Raw genomic sequence first — 20,352 nt, 5'->3', positions numbered from 1 at the left:
GTAACCCATAAACAAACTCTAAACCAGGACCTTTAACTTTCTAACTTGCCTCATTTTTAGGGCTCGGGCCTCCCCCACGAAGTGGGCGGAGCTTGCGAGCTCTTTAGTATTTAGAAAAAAATTCAGAAAGGGGTCCGGGCTGCCACATTCCTCACATTCTTTAGTGCGCGCCGGCGTTTTTTATGGCATCTGCCTAGTGATTCGTCTTCACTGTGCTGTCTATGTAGTAGCCTTGACGTGATAGGGTATATTTACTTTTCGTCCGTCATTTATTGCAGTTGTATGGCATATTCTGTGCGCGAACGAGCACAGTTGAGTGATTAATCTTAATTAGGAGCTGTCAGAGTGCCCGTGTAATGCAATGCAGATGTTCTGAGCGGTGAGCGCGTTCAATGTGAAATGACGAGAGGCAGCAGGCGAGGCTCACAGAAAATGACTCATACATGCTCGTCCACACTGTAGTTCTTGTGTTTCCTGAATACTCTCATTTCAAAAGGGCGCCATTTCCTTCTTTTCCTCGCACGCTGCGCTGCACTATTTTTGTCTGTGGTTTAAAAAACGGCGTTTAAAGGCGTTTTATTATAAAACATTTGGATTCTGGTTCTGTAAGCTTTGTTCTCCGAATTTTAATAAGTGCTGACATGCAGACTACTGGTTGAATAAATGATGAGGGTTAAAAGTGACCTTCGTGACACCTGCTGTCGAGCCTGACTCGCAGAGTGAACATGCGGTCATCATTATTGTAAAGTTTGTGGAAAAAACGTGAATACGCAATAATCATGGAAAACAGAGCCTTCCCGCGGTTACAATGGGAATTCACAAATGTGTTGTGTGTCTCACGTAATGCCAATGGCTATTTCATTAGGAAAAATTAGACTCATTGATACATGCACCACCACCAGCAGTACTACCAGTACTACAGCCACCAGTACTACCACTACTACCACCACCAGTACTAACAGTACCACGACCACCAGTACTACCACTAACACCACCACCAGTACTACCAGTACCACCACCACCAGTACTACCACTACCAGTACTACCATTACCATTACCACTACCACCACCACCAGTACCACCACCCCCAGTACTACCAGTACTACAGCCACCAGTACTACAACTACCACCACCACCAGTACTAACAGTACCACGACCACCAGTACTACCACCACCAGTACTACCAATACCAGTACCACTACCACCACCAGTACTACCACCACCACCAGTACCACCACCACCAGTACTACCACTACCAGTACTACGGGCAGCAGTACCACCACCACTAGCACTACCACTACCGGTACCACCACCAGTACTACCACTACCACCACCACCAGTACCACCACCAGTACTACCACTACCACCACCACCAGTACCACCACCACCAGTACCACCACTACCAGTACCACCACCTCCAGTACTACCACTACTACCACTACCAGTACCACCACCACCACCAGTACTACCAGTAGCACCACCACCAGTACTACCAGTACCACCACCACCACCAGTACTTCCAGTACTACCACCATCAGTACTACCATTACTACCACTACTACAGCCACCAGTACTACCACTACTACAGCCACCAGTACTACCACTACCACCACCACCAGTACTACCACTACCACGACCACCAGTACTACCACTACCAGTACTACCAATACCAGTACCACTACCACCACCAGTACTACCATCACCAGTACCACCACCACCAGTACTACCACTACCAGTACTACGGGCAGCAGTACCACCACCACTAGCACTACCACTACTGGTACCACCACCAGTACTACCACTACCAGTACCACCACCACCACTACCAGTACTACCACCAGCAGTACTACCACCAACAGTACTACCACTACCAGTACCACCAACACCCCCAGTACTACCAGTACTACAGCCACCAGTACTACAACTACCACCACCACCAGTACTAACAGTACCACAACCACCAGTACTACCACTACTACCAATACCAGTACCACTACCACCACCAGTACTACCACCACTAGTACCACCACCACCAGTACTACCACTACCAGTACTACGGGCAGCAGTACCACCACCACTAGCACTACCACTACCGGTACCACCACCAGTACTACCACTACCACCACCACCAGTACCACCACCACCAGTACCACCACTACCAGTACTACCACCAGCAGTACTACCACCAACAGTACTACCACTACCAGTACCACCACCTCCAGTACTACCACTACTACCACTACCAGTACCACCACCACCACCAGTACTACCAGTAACACCACCACCAGTACTATCAGTACCACCACCACCACCAGTACTTCCAGTACTACCACCATCAATACTACCATTACTACCACTACTACAGCCACCAGTACTACCACTACTACAGCCACCAGTACTACCACTACCACCAGCACCAGTACTACCACTACCACGACCACCAGTACTACCAATACCAGTACCACTACCACCACCAGTACTACCCTCACCAGTACCACCACCACCAGTACTACCACTACCAGTACTACGGGCAGCAGTACCACCACCACTAGCACTACCACTACCGGTACCACCACCAGTACTACCACTACCAGTACCACCACCACCAGTACCACCACTACCAGTACTACCACCAGCAGTACTACCACCAACAGTACTACCACTACCAGTACCACCACCTCCAGTACTACCACTACTACAGCCACCAGTACTACCAGTACCACCACTACCAGTACTACCACTACCAGTACTACCACTACCAGTACTACCACTACTAGCAGTACCACAACCACCACCACTACTACCAGTACTACCACCATCAGTACTACCAGTACTAACACCACCAGAGTCGTGAGTAGAGTAGTGAGTAGAGTAGTGAGTAGAGTAGTGAGTAGAGTAGTGAGTAGAGTAGTGAGTAGTGAGTAGAGTAGTGAGTAGTGATTAGAGTAGTGAGTAGAGTAGTGAGTAGAGTAGTGAGTAGAGTAGTGCAGAGTAGTGCAGAATAGTGCAGAGTAGTGCAGAGTAGTGAGTAGAGTAGTGAGTAGAGTAGTGAGTAGAGTAGTGAGTGCAGATTAGTGAGTAGTGAGTGCAGAGTAGTGAGTAGAGTAGAGTAGTGAGTAGTGAGTAGTGAGTAGAGTAGTGAGTAGAGTAGTGAGTAGAGTAGTGAGTAGAGTAGTGAGTAGTGAGTAGAGTAGTGAGTAGTGAGTAGAGTAGTGAGTAGTGAGTAGAGTAGTGATTAGAGTAGTGATTAGAGTAGTGCAGAGTAGTGCAGAGTAGTGCAGAGTAGTGAGTAGAGTAGTGAGTAGAGTAGTGAGTAGTATGTAGAGTAGTGAGTAGTGAGTGCAGAGTAGTGAGTAGAGTAGTGAGTAGAGTAGTGAGTAGTGAGTGCAGAGTAGTGAGTAGAGTAGTGAGTAGAGTAGTGAGTAGAGTAGTGAGTAGAGTAGTGAGTAGTGAGTAGTGAGTAGTGAGTAGTGAGTAGTGAGTGCAGAGTAGTGAGTAGAGTAGTGAGTAGTGAGTGCAGAGTAGTGAGTAGAGTAGTGAGTAGAGTAGTGAGTAGTGAGTAGAGTAGTGAGTAGAGTAGTGAGTAGTAAGTAGAGTAGTGAGTGCAGAGTAGTGAGTAGAGTAGTGAGTAGTGAGTGCAGAGTAGTGAGTAGAGTAGTGAGTAGTGAGTGCAGAGTAGTGAGTGCAACATAGTGAGTGCAGAGTAGTGAGTAGTGAGTAGAGTAGTGAGTAGTGAGTAGAGTAGTGAGTAGTGAGTAGAGTAGTGAGTAGAGTAGTGAGTAGTGAGTAGAGTAGTGAGTAGTGAGTAGAGTAGTGAGGGCAGAGTAGTGAGGGCAGAGTAGTGAGGGCAGAGTAGTGAGGGCAGAGTAGTGAGTGGAGTAGTGAGTACAGTAGTGAGTAGAGTAGTGAGTGGAGTAGTGAGTAGAGTAGTGAGTAGAGTAGTGAGTAGTGAGTGCAGAGTAGTGAGTAGTGAGTAGAGTAGTGAGTAGTGAGTAGAGTAGTGAGTGCAGAGTAGTGAGTAGAGTAGTGAGTAGAGTAGTGAGTAGAGTAGTGAGTAGAGTAGTGAGGGCAGAGTAGTGAGGGCAGAGTAGTGAGGGCAAAGTAGTGAGTGCAGAGTAGTGAGTGCAGAGTAGTGAGTAGAGTAGTGCAGAGTAGTGAGTGCAGAGTAGTGAGTAGTGAGTGCAGAGTAGTGAGTAGAGTAGTGAGTAGTGAGTAGAGTAGTGAGTAGTGAGTAGAGTAGTGAGTAGTGAGTAGAGTAGTGAGTAGTGAGTGCAGAGTAGTGAGTAGTGAGTAGAGTGGTGAGTAGAGTAGTGGGTAGAGTAGTGAGTAGTGAGTAGTGAGTAGAGTAGTGAGTAGTGAGTAGAGTAGTGAGTAGAGTAGTGGGTAGAGTAGTGAGTAGTGAGTGCAGAGTAGTGAGTGCAGAGTAGTGAGTAGAGTAGTGAGTATAGTAGTGAGTAGAGTAGTGAGTAGAGTAGTGAGTAGAGTAGTGAGTAGTGAGTAGAGTAGTGAGTGCAGAGTAGTGAGTGCAGAGTAGTGAGTAGAGTAGTGAGTAGAGTAGTGAGTAGTGAGTAGGGTAGTGAGTGCAGAGTAGTGAGTAGTGAGTAGAGTAGTGAGTAGTGAGTAGAGTAGTGAGTAGAGTAGTGAGTGCAGCGTAGTGAGTAGAGTAGTGAGTAGAGTAGTGAGTAGAGTAGGGAGTAGTGAGTGCAGAGTAGTGAGTAGAGTAGTGAGTAGAGTAGTGAGTAGTGAGTAGAGTAGTGAGTGCAGAGTAGTGAGTAGAGTAGTGAGTAGTGAGTAGAGTAGTGAGTAGTGAGTAGTGAGTAGAGTAGTGAGTAGAGTAGTGAGTAGTGAGTAGAGTAGTGAGTAGTGAGTAGAGTAGTGAGTAGTGAGTAGAGTAGTGAGTAGAGTAGTGAGTAGTGAGTAGAGTAGTGAGTAGTGAGTAGAGTAGTGAGTAGTGTGCAGAGTAGTGAGTAGAGTAGTGAGTAGTGAGTAGAGTAGTGAGTAGTGAGTAGAGTAGTGAGTGCAGAGTAGTGAGTAGAGTAGTGAGTAGAGTAGTGAGTAGAGTAGTGAGTAGAGTAGTGAGTAAGGAGTAGAGTAGTGAGGGCAGAGTAGTGAGGGCAGAGTAGTGAGGGCAGAGTAGTGAGGGCAGAGTAGTGAGGGGAGTAGTGAGTAGAGTAGTGAGTGCAGAGTAGTGAGTAGTGAGTAGAGTAGTGAGTAGTGAGTGCAGAGTAGTGAGTAGTGAGTAGAGTAGTGAGTAGTGAGTGCAGAGTAGTGAGTAGAGTAGTGAGTAGAGTAGTGAGTAGTGAGTAGTGAGTAGAGTAGTGAGGGCAGAGTAGTGAGGGCAGAGTAGTGAGGGCAGAGTAGTGAGGGCAGAGTAGTGAGTGGAGTAGTGAGTAGAGTAGTGAGTGCAGAGTAGTGAGTAGTGAGTAAAATAGTGAGTAGTGAGTGCAGAGTAGTGAGTAGTGAGTAGAGTAGTGAGTAGTGAGTAGAGTAGTGAGTGCAGAGTAGTGAGTAGAGTAGTGAGTAGAGTAGTGAGTAGTGAGTAGAGTAGTGAGGGCAGAGTAGTGAGGGCAGAGTAGTGAGGGCAGAGTAGTGAGGGCAGAGTAGTGAGCAGAGTAGTGAGTAGAGTAGTGAGTAGTGAGTGCAGAGTAGTGAGTAGAGTAGTGAGTAGTGAGTTCAGAGTAGTGAGTAGAGTAGTGAGTAGTGAGTAGAGTAGTGAGTAGTGAGTAGAGTAGTGAGTAGTGAGTGCAGAGTAGTGAGTAGTGAGTAGAGTAGTGAGTAGAGTAGTGGGTAGAGTAGTGAGTAGTGAATGCAGAGTAGTGAGTAGTGAGTAGAGTAGTGAGTAGAGTAGTGAGTAGAGTAGTGGGTAGAGTAGTGAGTAGTGAGTAGAGTAGTGAGTAGAGTAGTGAGTAGAGTAGTGAGTAGAGTAGTGAGTGCAGAGTAGTGAGTGCAGAGTAGTGAGTAGAGTAGTGAGTAGAGTAGTGAGTAGTGAGTAGAGTAGTGAGTGCAGAGTAGTGAGTAGTGAGTAGAGTAGTGAGTAGATTCGTGAGTAGAGTAGTGAGTGCAGAGTAGTGAGTAGAGTCGTGAGTAGTGAGTAGAGTAGTGAGTAGTGAGTAGAGTAGTGAGTGCAGAGTAGTGAGTAGAGTAGTGAGTAGTGAGTAGAGTAGTGAGTGCGGAGTAGTGAGTAGAGTAGTGAGTAGTGAGTAGAGTAGTGAGTAGAGTAGTGAGTAGAGTAGTGAGCAGAGTAGTGAGTAGTGAGTAGAGTAGTGAGTAGAGTAGTGAGTAGTGAGTAGAGTAGTGAGTAGAGTAGTGAGTAGAGTAGTGAGTAGTGAGTAGAGTAGTGAGTAGTGAGTAGAGTAGTGAGTGCAGAGTAGTGAGTAGAGTAGTGAGTAGTGAGTAGAGTAGTGAGTAGAGTAGTGAGTAGTGCGTAGAGTAGTGAGTAGAGTAGTGAGTAGAGTAGTGAGTAGAGTAGTGAGTAGAGTAGTGAGTAGAGTAGTGAGGGCAGAGTAGTGAGGGCAGAGTAGTGAGGGCAGAGTAGTGAGGGCAGAGTAGTGAGGGCAGAGTAGTGAGTAGAGTAGTGAGTAGAGTAGTGAGTAGAGTAGTGAGTGCAGAGTAGTGAGTAGTGAGTAGAGTAGTGAGTAGAGTAGTGAGTAGAGTAGTGAGTAGAGTAGTGAGTAGTGAGTGCAGAGTAGTGAGTAGAGTAGTGAGTAGAGTAGTGAGTAGTGAGTAGAGTAGTGAGTAGTGAGTAGAGTAGTGAGTGCAGAGTAGTGAGTAGAGTAGTGAGTAGTGAGTAGAGTAGTGAGTAGTCAGTAGAGTAGTGAGTAGAGTAGTGAGTAGTGAGTAGAGTAGTGAGTAGTGAGTAGAGTAGAGTAGTGAGTAGTGAGTAGAGTAGTGAGTAGTGAGTAGTGAGTAGAGTAGTGAGTAGAGTAGTGAGTAGAGTAGTGAGTAGAGTAGTGAGTAGAGTAGTGAGTAGTGAGTAGAGTAGTGAGGGCAGAGTAGTGAGGGCAGAGTAGTGAGGGCAGAGTAGTGAGGGCAGAGTAGTGAGGGCAGAGTAGTGAGTGCAGAGTAGTGAGTAGTGAGTAGAGTAGTGAGTAGAGTAGTGAGTAGAGTAGTGAGTAGTGTAGTGAGTAGTGTAGTGAGTAGAGTAGTGAGTAGAGTAGTGAGTAGAGTAGTGAGTAGTGAGTAGAGTAGTGAGTAGAGTAGTGAGTGCAGAGTAGTGAGTAGAGTAGTGAGTAGTGAGTAGAGTAGTGAGTAGTGAGTAGAGTAGTGAGTAGAGTAGTGAGTAGAGTAGTGAGTAGTGAGTAGAGTAGTGAGTAGTGAGTGCAGAGTAGTGAGTAGAGTAGTGAGTAGAGTAGCGAGTAGAGTAGTGAGTAGAGTAGTGAGTAGAGTAGTGAGTAGAGTAGCGAGTAGAGTAGTGAGTAGAGTAGTGAGTGCAGAGTAGTGAGTAGAGTAGTGAGTAGTGAGTGCAGAGTAGTGAGTAGAGTAGTGAGTAGTGAGTAGAGTAGTGCGTAGAGTAGTGAGTAGTGAGTAGAGTAGTGAGTAGTGAGTAGAGTAGTGAGTAGTGAGTGCAGAGTAGTGAGTAGTGAGTAGAGTAGTGAGTAGAGTAGTGAGTAGAGTAGTGGGTAGAGTAGTGAGTAGAGTAGTGGGTAGAGTAGTGAGTAGTGAGTGCAGAGTAGTGAGTAGAGTAGTGAGTAGAGTAGTGAGTAGAGTAGTGAGTAGAGTAGTGAGTGCAGAGTAGTGAGTAGAGTAGTGAGTAGTGAGTGCAGAGTAGTGAGTAGTGAGTAGAGTAGTGAGTAGAGTAGGGGGTAGAGTAGTGAGTAGAGTAGTGAGTAGTGAGTGCAGAGTAGTGAGTAGAGTAGTGCGTAGAGTAGTGAGTAGAGTAGCGAGTAGAGTAGTGAGTAGAGTAGTGAGTGCAGAGTAGTGAGTAGAGTAGTGAGTAGTGAGTGCAGAGTAGTGAGTAGAGTAGTGAGTAGAGTAGTGAGTAGTGAGTAGAGTAGTGAGTAGAGTAGTGAGTAGTGAGTAGAGTAGTGAGTAGTGAGTGCAGAGTAGTGAGTAGTGAGTAGAGTAGTGAGTAGAGTAGTGGGTAGAGTAGTGAGTAGTGAGTGCAGAGTAGTGAGTAGAGTAGTGAGTAGAGTAGTGAGTAGAGTAGCGAGTAGAGTAGCGAATAGAGTAGCGAGTAGAGTAGAGTAGTGAGTGCAGAGTAGTGAGTAGAGTAGTGAGTAGTGAGTAGAGTAGTGAGTAGTGAGTAGAGTAGTGAGTAGAGTAGTGAGGGCAGAGTAGTGAGTGCAGAGTAGTGAGTAGAGTAGTCAGTAGTGAGTAGAGTAGTGAGTAGTGAGTAGAGTAGTGAGTAGAGTAGTGAGTAGAGTAGTGAGTGCAGATTAGTGAGTAGTGAGTGCAGAGTAGTGAGTAGGGAGTAGTGAGTAGTGAGTAGAGTAGTGAGTAGAGTAGTGTGTGCAGAGTAGTGAGTAGAGTAGTGAGTAGAGTAGTGAGTAGAGTAGTGAGTGCAGATTAGTGAGTAGTGAGTGCAGTGTAGTGAGTAGGGAGTAGTGAGTAGTGAGTAGAGTAGTGAGTATTGAGTGCAGAGTAGTGAGTAGTGAGTAGAGTAGTGAGTAGTGAGTGCAGAGTAGTGAGTGCAGAGTAGTGAGTGCAGAGTAGTGAGTGCAGAGTAGTGAGTAGCGAGTAGAGTAGTGAGTAGTGAGTAGAGTAGTGAGTAGTGAGTAGAGTAGTGAGTAGTGAGTAGAGTAGTGAGTAGAGTAGTGAGTAGTGAGTAGAGTAGTGAGTAGTGAGTAGTGAGTAGAGTAGTGAGTAGTGAGTAGAGTAGTGAGGGCAGAGTAGTGAGGGCAGAGTAGTGAGGGCAGATTAGTGAGTGGAGTAGTGAGTAGAGTAGTGAGTGCAGAGTAGTGAGTAGAGTAGTGAGTGCAGAGTAGTGAGTAGTGAGTAGAGTAGTGAGTAGTGAGTAGAGTAGTGAGTGCAGAGTAGTGAGTAGAGTAGTGAGTAGAGTAGTGAGTAGAGTAGTGAGTAGTGAGTAGAGTAGTGAGGGCAGAGTAGTGAGGGCAGAGTAGTGAGGGCAGAGTAGTGAGGGCAGAGTAGTGAGGGCAGAGTAGTGAGTAGTGAGTGCAGAGTAGTGAGTAGAGTAGTGCAGAGTAGTGAGTGCAGAGTAGTGAGTAGTGAGGGCAGAGTAGTGAGTAGAGTAGTGAGTAGTGAGTAGAGTAGTGAGTAGTGAGTAGAGTAGTGAGTAGAGTAGTGAGTAGTGAGTGCAGAGTAGCGAGTAGTGAGTAGAGTAGTGGGTAGAGTAGTGAGTAGTGAGTGCAGAGTAGTGAGTAGTGAGTAGAGTAGTGAGTAGTGAGTAGAGTAGTGAGTAGAGTAGTGGGTAGAGTAGTGAGTAGTGAGTGCAGAGTAGTGAGTGCAGAGTAGTGAGTAGAGTAGTGAGTAGAGTAGTGAGTAGAGTAGTGAGTAGAGTAGTGAGTAGAGTAGTGAGTAGTGAGTAGAGTAGTGAGTGCAGAGTAGTGAGTGCAGAGTAGTGAGTAGAGTAGTAAGTAGAGTAGTGAGTGCAGAGTAGTGAGTAGTGAGTAGAGTAGTGAGTAGTGAGTAGAGTAGTGAGTAGAGTAGTGAGTGCAGAGTAGTGAGTAGAGTAGTGAGTAGAGTAGTGAGTAGAGTAGTGAGTAGTGAGTGCAGAGTAGTGAGTAGAGTAGTGAGTAGAGTAGTGAGTAGTGAGTAGAGTAGTGAGTAGTGAGTAGAGTAGTGAGTGCAGAGTAGTGAGTAGAGTAGTGAGTAGTGAGTAGAGTAGTGAGTAGTGAGTAGTGAGTAGAGTAGTGAGTAGAGTAGTGAGTAGTGAGCAGAGTAGTGAGTAGTGAGTAGAGTAGTGAGTAGTGAGTAGAGTAGTGAGTAGTGAGTAGAGTAGTGAGTAGAGTAGTGAGTAGTGTGCAGAGTAGTGAGTAGAGTAGTGAGTAGTGAGTAGAGTAGTGAGTGCAGAGTACTGAGTAGAGTAGTGAGTAGAGTAGTGAGTAGAGTAGTGAGTAGAGTAGTGAGTAGTGAGTAGAGTAGTGAGGGCAGAGTAGTGAGGGCAGAGTAGTGAGGGCAGCGTAGTGAGGGCAGAGTAGTGAGGGCAGAGTAGTGAGGGGAGTAGTGAGTAGAGTAGTGAGTGCAGAGTAGTGAGGGCAGAGTAGTGAGGGCAGAGTAGTGAGGGCAGAGTAGTAAGGGCAGAGTAGTGAGTGGGATAGTGAGTAGAGTAGTGAGTGCAGAGTAGTGAGTAGTGAGTAGAGTAGTGAGTAGAGTAGTGAGTAGTGAGTAGAGTAGTGAGTAGTGAGTAGAGTAGTGAGTAGTGAGTAGAGTAGTGAGTGCAGAGTAGTGAGTAGAGTAGTGAGTAGAGTAGTGAGTAGAGTAGTGAGTAGTGAGTAGTGAGTAGAGTAGTGAGGGCAGAGTAGTGAGGGCAGAGTAGTGAGGGCAGAGTAGTGAGGGCAGAGTAGTGAGTGGAGTAGTGAGTAGAGTAGTGAGTGCAGAGTAGTGAGTAGAGTAGTGAGTAGTGAGTGCAGAGTAGTGAGTAGAGTAGTGAGTAGTGAGTAGAGTAGTGAGTGCAGAGTAGTGAGTAGAGTAGTGAGTAGAGTAGTGAGTAGTGAGTAGTGAGTAGAGTAGTGAGGGCAGAGTAGTGAGGGCAGAGTAGTGAGGGCAGAGTAGTGAGGGCAGAGTAGTGAGGGCAGAGTAGTGAGTGGAGTAGTGAGTAGAGTAGTGAGTAGTGAGTGCAGAGTAGTGAGTAGAGTAGTGAGTAGTGAGTGCAGAGTAGTGAGTAGAGTAGTGAGTAGTGAGTAGAGTAGTGAGTAGTGAGTAGTGAGTAGAGTAGTGAGTAGTGAGTAGAGTAGTAAGTAGTGAGTAGAGTAGTGAGTAGTGAGTGCAGAGTAGTGAGTAGTGAGTAGAGTAGTGAGTAGAGTAGTGGGTAGAGTAGTGAGTAGTGAGTGCAGAGTAGTGAGTAGTGAGTAGAGTAGTGAGTAGTGAGTAGAGTAGTGAGTAGAGTAGTGGGTAGAGTAGTGAGTAGTGAGTGTAGAGTAGTGAGTAGAGTAGTGAGTAGAGTAGTGAGTAGAGTAGTGAGTAGAGTAGTGAGTAGTGAGTAGAGTAGTGAGTGCAGAGTAGTGAGTGCAGAGTAGTGAGTAGAGTAGTGAGTAGTGAGTAGAGTAGTGAGTGCAGAGTAGTGAGTAGTGAGTAGAGTAGTGAGTAGAGTAGTGTATAGTGAGTGCAGAGTAGTGAGTAGAGTAGTGAGTAGAGTAGTGAGTAGTGAGTAGAGTAGTGAGTAGTGAGTAGAGTAGTGAGTGCAGAGTAGTGAGTAGAGTAGTGAGTAGTGAGTAGAGTAGTGAGTAGAGTAGTGAGTAGTGAGTAGAGTAGTGAGTAGTAGAGTAGTGAGTAGTGAGTAGAGTAGTGAGTAGAGTAGTGAGTAGAGTATTGAGTAGTGAGTAGAGTAGTGAGTAGAGTAGTGAGTAGTGAGTAGAGTAGTGAGTAGAGTAGTGAGTAGAGTAGTGAGTAGAGTAGTGAGTAGTGAGTAGAGTAGTGAGGGCAGAGTAGTGAGGGCAGAGTAGTGAGGGCAGAGTAGTGAGGGCAGAGTAGAGAGTAGAGTAGTGAGTAGAGTAGTGAGTAGTGGGTAGAGTAGTGAGTGCAGAGTAGTGGGTAGTGAGTAGAGTAGTGAGTAGAGTAGTGAGTAGAGTAGTGAGTAGAGTAGTGAGTAGTGAGTGCAGAGTAGTGAGTAGAGTAGTGAGTAGAGTAGTGAGTAGTGAGTAGAGTAGTGAGTAGTGAGTAGAGTAGTGAGTGCAGAGTAGTGAGTAGAGTAGTGAGTAGTGAGTAGAGTAGTGAGTAGAGTAGTGAGTAGTGAGTAGAGTAGTGAGTAGTGAGTAGAGTAGTGAGTAGTGAGTAGAGTAGTGAGTAGAGTAGTGAGTAGAGTAGTGAGTAGAGTAGTGAGTAGTGAGTAGAGTAGTGAGTAGAGTAGTGAGTAGTGAGTAGAGTAGTGAGTAGAGTAGTGAGTAGTGAGTAGTGAGTAGTGAGTAGAGTAGTGAGTAGAGTAGTGAGTAGAGTAGTTAGTACTGAGGGCAGAGTAGTGAGGGCAGAGTAGTTAGGGCAGAGTAGTTAGGGCAGAGTAGTGAGGGCAGAGTAGTGAGGGCAGAGTAGTGAGTAGTGAGTAGAGTAGTGAGTAGAGTAGTGAGTAAAGTAGTGAGTAGAGTAGTGGGTGGTGTAGTGAGTAGTGTAGTGAGTAGAGTAGTGAGTGCAGAGTAGTGAGTAGAGTAGTGAGTAGAGTAGTGAGTAGTGAGTAGTGAGTAGAGTAGTGAGGGCAGAGTAGTGAGGGCAGAGTAGTGAGGGCAGAGTAGTGAGGGCAGAGTAGTGAGGGCAGAGTAGTGAGTGGAGTAGTGAGTAGAGTAGTGAGTAGTGAGTGCAGAGTAGTGAGTAGAGTAGTGAGTAGTGAGTGCAGAGTAGTGAGTAGAGTAGTGAGTAGTGAGTAGAGTAGTGAGTAGTGAGTAGTGAGTAGAGTAGTGAGTAGTGAGTAGAGTAGTAAGTAGTGAGTAGAGTAGTGAGTAGTGAGTGCAGAGTAGTGAGTAGTGAGTAGAGTAGTGAGTAGAGTAGTGGGTAGAGTAGTGAGTAGTGAGTGCAGAGTAGTGAGTAGTGAGTAGAGTAGTGAGTAGTGAGTAGAGTAGTGAGTAGAGTAGTGGGTAGAGTAGTGAGTAGTGAGTGTAGAGTAGTGAGTAGAGTAGTGAGTAGAGTAGTGAGTAGAGTAGTGAGTAGAGTAGTGAGTAGTGAGTAGAGTAGTGAGTGCAGAGTAGTGAGTGCAGAGTAGTGAGTAGAGTAGTGAGTAGTGAGTAGAGTAGTGAGTGCAGAGTAGTGAGTAGTGAGTAGAGTAGTGAGTAGAGTAGTGAGTAGAGTAGTGTATAGTGAGTGCAGAGTAGTGAGTAGAGTAGTGAGTAGTGAGTAGAGTAGTGAGTGCAGAGTAGTGAGTAGTGAGTAGAGTAGTGAGTGCAGAGTAGTGAGTAGAGTAGTGAGTAGTGAGTAGAGTAGTGAGTAGAGTAGTGAGTAGTGAGTAGAGTAGTGAGTAGTAGAGTAGTGAGTAGTGAGTAGAGTAGTGAGTAGAGTAGTGAGTAGAGTATTGAGTAGTGAGTAGAGTAGTGAGTAGAGTAGTGAGTAGTGAGTAGAGTAGTGAGTAGAGTAGTGAGTAGAGTAGTGAGTAGAGTAGTGAGTAGTGAGTAGAGTAGTGAGGGCAGAGTAGTGAGGGCAGAGTAGTGAGGGCAGAGTAGTGAGGGCAGAGTAGAGAGTAGAGTAGTGAGTAGAGTAGTGAGTAGTGGGTAGAGTAGTGAGTGCAGAGTAGTGGGTAGTGAGTAGAGTAGTGAGTAGAGTAGTGAGTAGAGTAGTGAGTAGAGTAGTGAGTAGTGAGTGCAGAGTAGTGAGTAGAGTAGTGAGTAGAGTAGTGAGTAGTGAGTAGAGTAGTGAGTAGTGAGTAGAGTAGTGAGTGCAGAGTAGTGAGTAGAGTAGTGAGTAGTGAGTAGAGTAGTGAGTAGAGTAGTGAGTAGTGAGTAGAGTAGTGAGTAGTGAGTAGAGTAGTGAGTAGTGAGTAGAGTAGTGAGTAGAGTAGTGAGTAGAGTAGTGAGTAGAGTAGTGAGTAGTGAGTAGAGTAGTGAGTAGAGTAGTGAGTAGTGAGTAGTGAGTAGTGAGTAGAGTAGTGAGTAGAGTAGTGAGTAGAGTAGTTAGTAGTGAGGGCAGAGTAGTGAGGGCAGAGTAGTTAGGGCAGAGTAGTGAGGGCAGAGTAGTGAGGGCAGAGTAGTGAGTGCAGAGTAGTGAGTAGTGAGTAGAGTAGTGAGTAGAGTAGTGAGTAGAGTAGTGAGTAGAGTAGTGGGTGGTGTAGTGAGTAGTGTAGTGAGTAGAGTAGTGAGTAGAGTAGTGAGTAGAGTAGTGAGTAGTGAGTAGAGTAGTGAGTAGTGAGTAGAGTAGTGAGTGCAGAGTAGTGAGTAGAGTAGTGAGTAGTGAGTAGAGTAGTGAGTAGTGAGTAGAGTAGTGAGTAGAGTAGTGAGTAGAGTAGTGAGTAGTGAGTAGAGTAGTGAGTAGTGAGTGCAGAGTAGTGAGTAGAGTAGTGAGTAGAGTAGTGAGTAGAGTAGTGAGTAGAGTAGTGAGTAGAGTAGTGAGTGCAGAGTAGTGAGAAGAGTAGTGAGTAGTGAGTGCAGAGTAGTGAGTAGAGTAGTGAGTAGTGAGTAGAGTAGTGAGTAGAGTAGTGAGTAGTGAGTAGAGTAGTGAGTAGTGAGTAGAGTAGTGAGTAGTGAGTGCAGAGTAGTGAGTAGTGAGTAGAGTAGTGAGTAGAGTAGTGAGTAGAGTAGTGGGTAGTGTAGTGAGTAGAGTAGTGGGTAGAGTAGTGGGTAGTGAGTGCAGAGTAGTGAGTAGAGTAGTGAGTAGAGTAGTGAGTAGAGTAGTGAGTAGAGTAGTGGGTGGTGTAGTGAGTAGTGTAGTGAGTAGAGTAGTGAGTAGAGTAGTGAGTAGAGTAGTGAGTAGTGAGTAGAGTAGTGAGTAGTGAGTAGAGTAGTGAGTGCAGAGTAGTGAGTAGAGTAGTGAGTAGTGAGTAGAGTAGTGAGTAGTGAGTAGAGTAGTGAGTAGAGTAGTGAGTAGAGTAGTGAGTAGTGAGTAGAGTAGTGAGTAGTGAGTGCAGAGTAGTGAGTAGAGTAGTGAGTAGAGTAGTGAGTAGAGTAGTGAGTAGAGTAGTGAGTAGAGTAGTGAGTGCAGAGTAGTGAGTAGAGTAGTGAGTAGTGAGTGCAGAGTAGTGAGTAGAGTAGTGAGTAGTGAGTAGAGTAGTGAGTAGAGTAGTGAGTAGTGAGTAGAGTAGTGAGTAGTGAGTAGAGTAGTGAGTAGTGAGTGCAGAGTAGTGAGTAGTGAGTAGAGTAGTGAGTAGAGTAGTGAGTAGAGTAGTGGGTAGTGTAGTGAGTAGAGTAGTGGGTAGAGTAGTGGGTAGTGAGTGCAGAGTAGTGAGTAGAGTAGTGAGTAGAGTAGTGAGTAGAGTAGTGAGTAGAGTAGTGAGTAGTGAGTGCAGAGTAGTGAGTAGAGTAGTGAGTAGTGAGTGCAGAGTAGTGAGTAGTGAGTAGAGTAGTGAGTAGAGTAGTGGGTAGAGTAGTGAGTAGGGTAGTGAGTAGTGAGTGCAGAGTAGTGAGTAGAGTAGTGAGTAGAGTAGTGAGTAGAGTAGTGAGTAGAGTAGCGAGTAGAGTAGTGAGTAGAGTAGTGAGTGCAGAGTAGTGAGTAGAGTAGTGAGTAGTGAGTGCAGAGTAGTGAGTAGAGTAGTGAGTAGAGTAGTGAGTAGTGAGTAGAGTAGTGAGTAGAGTAGTGAGTAGTGAGTAGAGTAGTGAGTAGTGAGTGCAGAGTAGTGAGTAGTGAGTAGAGTAGTGAGTAGAGTAGTGGGTAGAGTAGTGAGTAGTGAGTGCAGAGTAGTGAGTAGAGTAGTGAGTAGAGTAGTGAGTAGAGTAGTGAGTAGAGTAGCGAGTAGAGTAGTGAGTAGAGTAGTGAGTGCAGAGTAGTGAGTAGAGTAGTGAGTAGTGAGTAGAGTAGTGAGTAGAGTAGTGAGTAGTGAGGTGAGGGCAGAGTAGTGAGTGCAGAGTAGTGAGTAGAGTAGTGAGTAGTGAGTGCAGAGTAGTGAGTAGAGTAGTGAGTAGAGTAGTGAGTAGTGAGTAGAGTAGTGAGTAGTGAGTAGAGTAGTGAGTGCAGAGTAGTGAGTAGAGTAGTGAGTAGTGAGTAGAGTAGTGAGTAGAGTAGTGAGTAGAGTAGTGAGTAGTGAGTAGAGTAGTGAGTAGTGAGTAGAGTAGTGAGTAGTGAGTAGAGTAGTGAGTAGTGAGTGCAGAGTAGTGAGTAGAGTAGTGAGTAGAGTAGTGAGTAGAGTAGTGAGTAGAGTAGTGAGTAGAGTAGTGAGTGCAGAGTAGTGAGTAGAGTAGTGAGTAGTGAGTGCAGAGTAGTGAGTAGAGTAGTGAGTAGTGAGTAGAGTAGTGAGTAGAGTAGTGAGTAGTGAGTAGAGTAGTGAGTAGTGAGTAGAGTAGTGAGTAGTGAGTGCAGAGTAGTGAGTAGTGAGTAGAGTAGTGAGTAGAGTAGTGAGTAGAGTAGTGGGTAGTGTAGTGAGTAGAGTAGTGGGTAGAGTAGTGGGTAGTGAGTGCAGAGTAGTGAGTAGAGTAGTGAGTAGAGTAGTGAGTAGAGTAGTGAGTAGAGTAGTGGGTGGTGTAGTGAGTAGTGTAGTGAGTAGAGTAGTGAGTAGAGTAGTGAGTAGAGTAGTGAGTAGTGAGTAGAGTAGTGAGTAGTGAGTAGAGTAGTGAGTGCAGAGTAGTGAGTAGAGTAGTGAGTAGTGAGTAGAGTAGTGAGTAGTGAGTAGAGTAGTGAGTAGAGTAGTGAGTAGAGTAGTGAGTAGTGAGTAGAGTAGTGAGTAGTGAGTGCAGAGTAGTGAGTAGAGTAGTGAGTAGAGTAGTGAGTAGAGTAGTGAGTAGAGTAGTGAGTAGAGTAGTGAGTGCAGAGTAGTGAGTAGAGTAGTGAGTAGTGAGTGCAGAGTAGTGAGTAGAGTAGTGAGTAGTGAGTAGAGTAGTGAGTAGAGTAGTGAGTAGTGAGTAGAGTAGTGAGTAGTGAGTAGAGTAGTGAGTAGTGAGTGCAGAGTAGTGAGTAGTGAGTAGAGTAGTGAGTAGAGTAGTGAGTAGAGTAGTGGGTAGTGTAGTGAGTAGAGTAGTGGGTAGAGTAGTGGGTAGTGAGTGCAGAGTAGTGAGTAGAGTAGTGAGTAGAGTAGTGAGTAGAGTAGTGAGTAGAGTAGTGAGTAGTGAGTGCAGAGTAGTGAGTAGAGTAGTGAGTAGTGAGTGCAGAGTAGTGAGTAGTGAGTAGAGTAGTGAGTAGAGTAGTGGGTAGAGTAGTGAGTAGGGTAGTGAGTAGTGAGTGCAGAGTAGTGAGTAGAGTAGTGAGTAGAGTAGTGAGTAGAGTAGTGAGTAGAGTAGCGAGTAGAGTAGTGAGTAGAGTAGTGAGTGCAGAGTAGTGAGTAGAGTAGTGAGTAGTGAGTGCAGAGTAGTGAGTAGAGTAGTGAGTAGAGTAGTGAGTAGTGAGTAGAGTAGTGAGTAGAGTAGTGAGTAGTGAGTAGAGTAGTGAGTGCAGAGTAGTGAGTAGTGAGTAGAGTAGTGAGTAGAGTAGTGGGTAGAGTAGTGAGTAGTGAGTGCAGAGTAGTGAGTAGAGTAGTGAGTAGAGTAGTGAGTAGAGTAGTGAGTAGAGTAGCGAGTAGAGTAGTGAGTAGAGTAGTGAGTGCAGAGTAGTGAGTAGAGTAGTGAGTAGTGAGTAGAGTAGTGAGTAGAGTAGTGAGTAGTGAGGTGAGGGCAGAGTAGTGAGTGCAGAGTAGTGAGTAGAGTAGTGAGTAGTGAGTGCAGAGTAGTGAGTAGAGTAGTGAGTAGAGTAGTGAGTAGTGAGTAGAGTAGTGAGTAGTGAGTAGAGTAGTGAGTGCAGAGTAGTGAGTAGAGTAGTGAGTAGTGAGTAGAGTAGTGAGTAGAGTAGTGAGTAGAGTAGTGAGTAGTGAGTAGAGTAGTGAGTAGTGAGTAGAGTAGTGAGTAGAGTAGTGAGTAGAGTAGTGAGTAGAGTAGTGAGTAGTGAGTAGAATAGTGAGTAGTGAGTAGTGAGTAGTGAGTAGAGTAGTGAGTAGAGTAGTGAGTAGAGTAGTGAGTAGTGAGGGCAGAGTAGTGAGGGCAGAGTAGTGAGGGCAGAGTAGTGAGGGCAGAGTAGTGAGGGCAGAGTAGTTAGGGCAGAGTAGTGAGGGCAGAGTAGTGAGGGCAGAGTAGTGAGTGCAGAGTAGTGAGTAGTGAGTAGAGTAGTGAGTAGAGTAGTGAGTAGAGTAGTGAGTAGAGTAGTGAGTGGTGTAGTGAGTAGTGTAGTGAGTAGAGTAGTGAGTAGAGTAGTGAGTAGAGTAGTGAGTAGTGAGTAGAGTAGTGAGTAGTGAGTAGAGTAGTGAGTGCAGAGTAGTGAGTAGAGTAGTGAGTAGTGAGTAGAGTAGTGAGTAGTGAGTAGAGTAGTGAGTAGAGTAGTGAGTAGAGTAGTGAGTAGTGAGTAGAGTAGTGAGTAGTGAGTGCAGAGTAGTGAGTAGAGTAGTGAGTAGAGTAGTGAGTAGAGTAGTGAGTAGAGTAGTGAGTAGAGTAGTGAGTGCAGAGTAGTGAGTAGAGTAGTGAGTAGTGAGTGCAGAGTAGTGAGTAGAGTAGTGAGTAGTGAGTAGAGTAGTGAGTAGAGTAGTGAGTAGTGAGTAGAGTAGTGAGTAGTGAGTAGAGTAGTGAGTAGTGAGTGCAGAGTAGTGAGTAGTGAGTAGAGTAGTGAGTAGAGTAGTGAGTAGAGTAGTGGGTAGAGTAGTGAGTAGAGTAGTGGGTAGAGTAGTGGGTAGTGAGTGCAGAGTAGTGAGTAGAGTAGTGAGTAGAGTAGTGAGTAGAGTAGTGAGTAGAGTAGTGAGTAGAGTAGTGAGTAGTGAGTGCAGAGTAGTGAGTAGAGTAGTGAGTAGTGAGTGCAGAGTAGTGAGTAGTGAGTAGAGTAGTGAGTAGAGTAGTGGGTAGAGTAGTGAGTAGAGTAGTGAGTAGTGAGTGCAGAGTAGTGAGTAGAGTAGTGAGTAGAGTAGTGAGTAGAGTAGTGAGTAGAGTAGCGAGTAAAGTAGTGAGTAGAGTAGTGAGTGCAGAGTAGTGAGTAGAGTAGTGAGTAGTGAGTGCAGAGTAGTGAGTTGAGTAGTGAGTAGAGTAGTGAGTAGTGAGTAGAGTAGTGAGTAGAGTAGTGAGTAGTGAGTAGAGTAGTGAGTAGTGAGTGCAGAGTAGTGAGTAGTGAGTAGAGTAGTGAGTAGAGTAGTGGGTAGAGTAGTGAGTAGTGAGTGCAGAGTAGTGAGTAGAGTAGTGAGTAGAGTAGTGAGTAGAGTAGTGAGTAGAGTAGTGAGTAGAGTAGCGAGTAGAGTAGTGAGTAGAGTAGTGAGTAGAGTAGTGAATGCAGAGTAGTGAGTAGAGTAGTGAGTAGTGAGTAGAGTAGTGAGCAGAGTAGTGAGTAGTGAGGTGAGGGCAGAGTAGTGAGTGCAGAGTAGTGAGTAGAGTAGTGAGTAGTGAGTAGAGTAGTGAGTAGTGAGTAGAGTAGTGAGTAGAGTAGTGAGTAGAGTAGTGAGTGCAGATTAGTGAGTAGTGAGTGCAGAGTAGTGAGTAGGGAGTAGTGAGTAGTGAGTAGAGTAGTGAGTAGTGAGTAGAGTAGTGAGTAGAGTAGTGAGTAGAGTAGTGAGTGCAGAGTAGTGAGTAGAGTAGTGAGTAGAGTAGTGAGTAGAGTAGTGAGTAGTGAGTAGTGAGTAAAGTAGTGAGTAGTGAGTAGTGAGTAGAGTAGTGAGTGCAGATTAGTGAGTAGTGAGTGCAGAGTAGTGAGTAGGGAGTAGGGAGTAGTGAGTAGAGTAGTGAGTTTTGAGTGCAGAGTAGTGAGTAGTGAGTAGAGTAGTGAGTAGTGAGTAGAGTAGTGAGTAGAGTAGTGCAGAGTAGTGAGTAGAGTAGTGAGTAGAGTAGTGAGTAGAGTAGTGAGTAGTGAGTAGAGTAGTGAGTAGAGTAGTGAGTAGTGAGGGCAGAGTAGTGAGGGCAGAGTAGTGAGTGCAAAGTAGTGAGTAGAGTAGTGAGTAGTGAGTAGAGTAGTGAGTAGTGAGTAGTGAGTAGTGAGTAGTGAGTAGTGAGTAGTGAGTAGAGTAGTGAGTAGAGTAGTGAGTGCAGAGTAGTGACTAGTGATTGCAGAGTAGTGAGTAGTGAGTAGGGAGTAGTGAGTAGAGTAGTGAGTAGAGTAGTGAGTAGAGTAGTGAGTAGTGAGGGCAGAGTAGTGAGGGCAGAGTAGTGAGGGCAGAGTAGTTAGGGCAGAGTAGTGAGGGCAGAGTAGTGAGGGCAGAGTAGTGAGTGCAGAGTAGTGAGTAGTGAGTAGAGTAGTGAGTAGAGTAGTGAGTAGAGTAGTGAGTAGAGTAGTGAGTGGTGTAGTGAGTAGTGTAGTGAGTAGAGTAGTGAGTAGAGTAGTGAGTAGAGTAGTGAGTAGTGAGTAGAGTAGTGAGTAGTGAGTAGAGTAGTGAGTGCAGAGTAGTGAGTAGAGTAGTGAGTAGTGAGTAGAGTAGTGAGTAGTGAGTAGAGTAGTGAGTAGAGTAGTGAGTAGAGTAGTGAGTAGTGAGTAGAGTAGTGAGTAGTGAGTGCAGAGTAGTGAGTAGAGTAGTGAGTAGAGTAGTGAGTAGAGTAGTGAGTAGAGTAGTGAGTAGAGTAGTGAGTGCAGAGTAGTGAGTAGAGTAGTGAGTAGTGAGTGCAGAGTAGTGAGTAGAGTAGTGAGTAGTGAGTAGAGTAGTGAGTAGAGTAGTGAGTAGTGAGTAGAGTAGTGAGTAGTGAG

Source organism: Lissotriton vulgaris, chromosome 1_2, assembly GCF_964263255.1.
Source record: "Lissotriton vulgaris chromosome 1_2, aLisVul1.2, whole genome shotgun sequence".
NCBI classification, from domain to species: Eukaryota; Metazoa; Chordata; class Amphibia; order Caudata; family Salamandridae; genus Lissotriton; species Lissotriton vulgaris.
This window is presented reverse-complemented; position numbering follows the sequence as displayed.